General features: G+C 34.8%; 1 long non-coding RNA gene across 1 annotated transcript; it reads left to right on the forward strand.

Annotated features, from left to right (window-relative positions):
* The first annotated feature begins 2,718 nt into the window (after window positions 1-2,718).
* On the forward strand, window positions 2,719-4,266 carry LOC130051292 (uncharacterized). The gene is made up of 3 exons (XR_008799739.1): window positions 2,719-3,125; window positions 3,244-3,456; window positions 4,054-4,266. It is a non-coding gene; the product is annotated as an uncharacterized LOC130051292 (long non-coding RNA).
* The last annotated feature ends 2,342 nt before the right edge of the window (window positions 4,267-6,608 follow it).

The raw sequence follows: 6,608 nt of genomic DNA on the forward strand, positions 1-6,608 counted from the left end.
CGTGAACGTTTCCATGATGCCAACATCAGTGAACATGACCGTTATGGTGGTGGTTCCATGATGGTCTCGGGTGGAATCAGCAGGGATGGAAGAACAGATCTTCATGTCCTGGAGAGAGGAACAATGACGGGGGTGCGCTACCGGGATGAGATGCTCGATGTTTACGTCAGACCCTACGCTGCTGCTGTTGGCCCTGAGTTCATCCTGATGGATGATAACGCCCGTCCTCATCGCGCCTGGGTGGTGGATCAGTACCTTCAGCAGGAGACAATTGTCCGTATGTACTGGCCAGCGCGCTCGCCGGACTTGAACCCGATTGAGCATGTATGGAACATGCTGCAGGTTGCCCTTTCACGCCGTAGAGCACAACCCACGACTTTGGCAGAGCTCGGAAACGCCCTCGTGGAAGAGTGGAACAACCTTCCCATTGGAAACATCCGGGTGTTTATTCAACGTTGTCAAGCCGTCATTGATGCAAGGGGAGTCCATACCTGGTATTGACACTTCATCGACTAAGTGTAATGATGGACTATCCCCAAAAACTGTGTAATTCTTTCTCTGGTTTGCTGTTAACTTTTTGTAATGAAATGCCTTTTTGGTGTTGTTATCAGATTTCAAGCATTCCGTATTGATAAAAGTTCATGCCGTTCACGAATTTTCATTCATAACCTGAGTAAACACGTTTCTGAGTCAAATTTTTGTCTTTTGTTATGTTAGTGGTAAATTACACACATATAACCTAGTGATCCTTATCAAATGTATGTCTTTTGTTATGTTAGTGGTAAATTACACACATATAACCTAGTGATCCTTATCAAATGTATGTCTTTTGTTATGTTAGTGGTAAATTACACACATATAACCTAGTGATCCTTATCAAATGTATGTCTTTTGTTATGTTAGTGGTAAATTACACACATATAACCTAGTGATCCTTATCAAATGTATGTCTTTTGTTATGTTAGTGGTAAATTACACACATATAACCTAGTGATCCTTATCAAATGTATGTCTTTTGTTATGTTAGTGGTAAATTACACACATATAACCTAGTGATCCTTATCAAATGTATGTCTTTTGTTATGTTAGTGGTAAATTACACACATATAACCTAGTGATCCTTATCAAATTGATGTCTTTTGTTATGTTAGTGGTAAATTACACACATATAACCTAGTGATCCTTATCAAATGTTGAGTAGTATATAACGTATGTATCAATTGAAATACTCTGCAGGTGACTAGTTTTAAAAAAGAGATTTGTTCCTATATTTTAGACATTACCTGTGACACTAGTGTGCTGCTCGTTGAGAATACAGAATATTCGATGACAGGGCATCTCTACAATGACACTGTAACCTACAAGTGTACAAATGGATACCAACATACATTTGGAGACTTAATTGGGTGGTGCAATCACTTGGGGCAGTGGAGAGGATTACGTCCTGTCTGTACCAGTGAGTAAAATGTATACAAAAAGATCTTTAGGGACAAAGTAGATATCAATGAATAGATAAGTATCATTAACAACTATTAACTAGTTCCTGTTGGCTACTAGTCACCAGCTACTTTAACTGGAAAAGCTACTGGTAGCCAGTTACGTCGACTGTGAAAAGCTAACAACTAGCACCCAGTAGCCGGCTACATCAATCGAGAAAAACTTTTGACCACTAGTAATAGAAGACAGACCAACTGGTTTGAATGGAAATGTGAAGATAACGAACAGTGGTTAATCTCATAATTCCATACAGAATACAACATTGAAAGTAGGACAAACACCCCTGAGCACATCAGAGATAGGACCAAGTGCATAGGAGGAATAAACATCCATGTTGACAAGTCGCATATATCTCTATCAGGTAAATGTAGTCAAAATTATTATGTTAAAAATTGCCTAACAATGGGTGTGAATAACGTTGGACAGCATCGACCCAATGACGGTTGTGTTTGTAAATTAAATCGTTATAACGACCATACAGTTTACGAAATGCTGACTTTAAACGACTGTTGAAACCCCAGTAGTAACATCAAATTATTTGTCAGTAGCATGCCTCAATTTAAAAACTGATCATACGCAGTACATGCTCCTGTCTAATTAGTTGAAGAACAAAACACCATATCCATATGATAATGGAGTATTGCGACATAGATGTTGGACGTTGACGATACAGAAGTATTGAAGTCATCCCGTTTGTTATAGTGGTACCGTTTATTTTGATTTTACTGGAATATATGGAATCGACATTTAAATAGAAATGAATATTGTTAATAGATAACGTCCTCGATATATAAAAATGAGTTGAAGCCTCAGCAAGAAATGTGTTCTTCTCGTGTAGAAGCTTTTTGATCAATTTTGTTCCGTAAGAATGTAAAACCTAGTCAGCTAATAGAGAAGCACAATGCACGGCAATTCCAAAAGACTACCTAATAATTCCAAAAGACTACCTAATAATTCCAAAAGATAATAATAATAATTACGTTGACATTGTGTAGTGTTGATTGATTGTATCTTGTCTAACATCCCTCTCCAGAATTTTTCACTCATATAGAGACGATATCATTACCGATGAAGAGTGAGAAATTTAGGCCTATGTTCTGCGCTTTCGGCCTTTTAGCAGGGAGAGATCTTTATCATGCCACACATGTACCCATAATTATTACAATGATTATCAGTAATTGACATTTCAATTGGAATAAAGTCTTAATTTGTCGGTTCTTTAAAGGTCAACTGAAACGATTTTCAAAGTTCGTTTTTCAAATAAATTCCGTAAGAAAATACCATTCCTTAAATGTTTTCACATAAGAATAATTTTTGTTTCGATCATCCAGGTAGATACGACATCGTTAATTTCAACCCGGTAAATTTTATTGTATGAGTTATCTGCCCTTTAGGCGAACCTGATATTTCAATATGGCGGCACGATATGAAAATCATTCGGAAGATTGTATTCCTGAAATAGATATATCGCTTAGTGTTAATGTGCAGCCCTGCCAATACGAACCAGTTGTACAGCGAGACGCATCCCCACTAGTGGAAAACGATAGTTATTCAGAAAACAGCGAGGATCAATCGGACGAATGCCCTTCACCTGTTCACCATCTGATATGCGAGGTCGATATGCAATGGTTTGTTAATTTAGGCTAATTATTTATATGAGACTTTTAATGAAAACGAAACGATTACTCAAAGCTCAGAAGTGCATCAGCATGTATTTCTAAGACTAGTTTTCTATTATTCTAACAGGTGATCATATAGGCCAGTAATGTCATCGCAATGCCCTCAAGAAGGGAGTCCAAATGTTGCAGTGCATAGGATTGAAGAGGTGGGCGTGTCCTGCATCACAGATCACGAAGGTTTTGTTGTGGCAAACTGTCTCAACAGATTGGTTATAGGAACAGCTTATTATGAATGCATACAAAATATTGGTCCCTTGGAGGAGGGGGAATTGATTCACAAGTATGTATTTTGTTATGATTACTCAAAGTTAATATTGGGGGGGGGGGGGGGGGGGGCACTCGGTCTCCGGATTCACTATGACACGGCCATAGTCATAGTCATTAATGAAGCATTGTAAAATAAATGTCTAGATACTATTAAATACCAATGTTCTTTAATATTTTCTAGATTGAAATTGCTAATTTATTTAAGTATTTCAAATAATTTAATGCAAATTAGTAGATAAAAATGAAAATAAGTATGTCAATGGTCAATGGGGCAGGCACTCGGTCTCCTGATTCACTATGAGCCATAGTCATAATGAACCTCTCCTATTTCAATATCTAAACCCACTGAATTGTTGACCCTTTTATGCACTTCCTTTCAAATAAACATAAAATGTGCCTCAATCAATTTCTTATGTTTTATCTTTACCCATTTTACTGTCTAACCATATGTACATTTTATATCAATTTTAAATCAGAAATTAATTCCTGAAAAATCATTCATATTTAAAGTAACCCCATCCCCCCCCCCAATTTTTTTTTTTTTTTTTGGTTAGATGAAAGTCATCAATTATATTTGAAATTTTAAAATTCTTCATAATTTTTTTAACAGATTTTACAGACATCATGCATATTGGAGATCTGGTAGTAGCTTGGGAAAAACAATTGGAAAGTTCTTCTATCCTGCGTTGTGACTATGATAAGAAATCATTCCATCACAACAGTACTGTGGATTTAAATACCCTTTGGTATTAATTTAAATGTGTGATAAATTCTTAATGCATTTTTCATAAGTGATATAAATAAATATAAACAAGTAAACATAGTTTGATGTTCAGTTTTTATATTGTACATAATATAAATCACCAATTTACATATATGTAATTTGGGTTAAATCCAAAAGGTCTACAGGTCCCAGTCACCTGAGTTTGACACATGTTGGTAGGAATTTGTGATCGGGGCAGGAGAATTACCAACAACATCCATTATATTAACTTCCTGGAGTTTCTGTAGGAGCCAAACTGATCACTTCCTGCATCAATTCAAAGGCTTAATCTGAAATATAACAAAACGTTACAATTCAATAAACATGTACTTATTGTCTAGTATTATGAATATCCACTCACATACATACTAATTATGTGGGTCAATTTAAAAAATGTACATATTTGAGGTGAAGAAAAACAAAAAAATTCAAATGTCGCAGAAAATTAATTTTCATATTAATGAAGCATTGTAAAATAAATGTCTAGATACTATTAAATACCAATGTTCTTTAATATTTTCTAGATTGAAATTGCTAATTTATTCAAGTATTTCAAATAATTTAATGCAAATTAGTAGATAAAAATGAAAATAAGTATGTCAATGGTCAAAATTGACCTACATGTAAAATTTGTACATGTATTCCGTTTCTTTTTCCAACAACTGGATTTATTTAATGATACAAGTTTAATTTTCCATCTCATAATTATAAGAATATTATCAAAACTATGGTTGTAAGAAATATTCATTTATCAATTTCACAATTTATCTATTTAGTAAATTGTAAAATTGCTTCTTTTGGGGGGGGGGGGGGGTCTGTAACTTGGGAAATTTGCATAGTATCAGCATGGATAAATAAATATATGCTCTGCATTTAATTAATCAAATGTGGATCATGTGTACTTAGTCATGTTGCATGTATATCATAAAGCTGATTAAGTATACTCGACTAGTGATATTTTTATTGTACTACTACTTGTGTAGATTTTTCTATACCTATTTCTGGATTTTATATTAATTATTGTACTTCAGAGAAAACTCAGTACAAATATGTGTCCTATATTTACTTGTTTTAAAATCATTTACCTTTATGGCATAAAAATAATGAATTTTAGAAAAATTTACAATTTTTTCATGTTTGACACTGTATTGAGTTTGTATTCAAATTTAGTAACAGTATCGAGAGTAACATCATGGACAAAGTGTAAAAAATCTAAAGGGCATGAGTGTAGAACACAAGTGAAAAAATATTCAGATTTTATACAAAGTTACTTAACATGCATATTGGCTATGATTCTAATTTACACATTTGCAAAAGTTCACTTCAATCTAGAATAATATTCATAGATATTTACTTGATATCCTTCACCTAACTTGTATACATATGTATGTACATGTATGTTACATGAACAATTGAACATTCAAAGTATCCATTAAATTTACACCAATGTGTAATATTTTTGAAAACAAATTTGATAATACAATTCATGTCATTTTGTGTCTCTAGTACAAATCTTGCAATTATTCCATATGTGGTTTGTGTAGTCATTTCATAAGTGTTTGTCCCATTCATGATTTAATCATTTTGAATGGCAGGATCATATGACATTGAATGGAATTGGTTGTTTTTGTTGATTGTCTTGGAATTGGGTGGTGGGGGAAGAATGATTCGGACATTGTCATCAACTTCTAACTCATATAAACTAATATAAACAAATGAATGAAAGTAAACTTCAGTTATGAATGACTTGTGTGACTGCATGAAGGGGGGGGGGGGGTAATAAAAATAAGCTTCAGTATGAAATAATTGTGTGACGGGTGGGGGTAGAGGATATTCGTATAGAGAACAAATAAATCGTGTCATACTATATCAATGTCAATAAAAAAGCCAATATCATTTACATCAAAACTTGCGTTCTTTTCTCCACAGCTCTGGAAGTTTTGTTTATGAAGGGGAAAGTCCAAATCTGTTTTCCGTTTTCGGCCCTTTCAGGTCTTTGTAGCTACGTGTAGCGGTTTGTAATCAAAGAGAATTGGGATTGGCTTTTTCTTTCATTGCATTCTTGAGTGTTCCATGCAAAGACCATGCCATGAACAGCTGATGGACGGCTTATTATGTAGGCCTAACAGTCCTCAATAGAGTGCTTCGACGGCCAATAATTAATCCATTGTTTTTAATTTCCCCACCCAAATTCCGCAATTTTTTGTGTGTGTAGGGAAACTAAACATTGTTACTCTGTCTATATTAAACCTTACAGTCAGGAACCGCACAAAACACCATATTTACTCGTTGTTTACCGGACGTCACCTGCTGATTAGCGTCTTTAGTTTCAATATGGCGGGTTCGTGTAAAGGGGCATAACTCCCGCAATATTTTCTGCTCTGACACAGGTGCGCTATCTT

This window comes from Ostrea edulis, chromosome 1, assembly GCF_947568905.1.
Source record: "Ostrea edulis chromosome 1, xbOstEdul1.1, whole genome shotgun sequence".
Classification (NCBI taxonomy): Eukaryota; Metazoa; Mollusca; class Bivalvia; order Ostreida; family Ostreidae; genus Ostrea; species Ostrea edulis.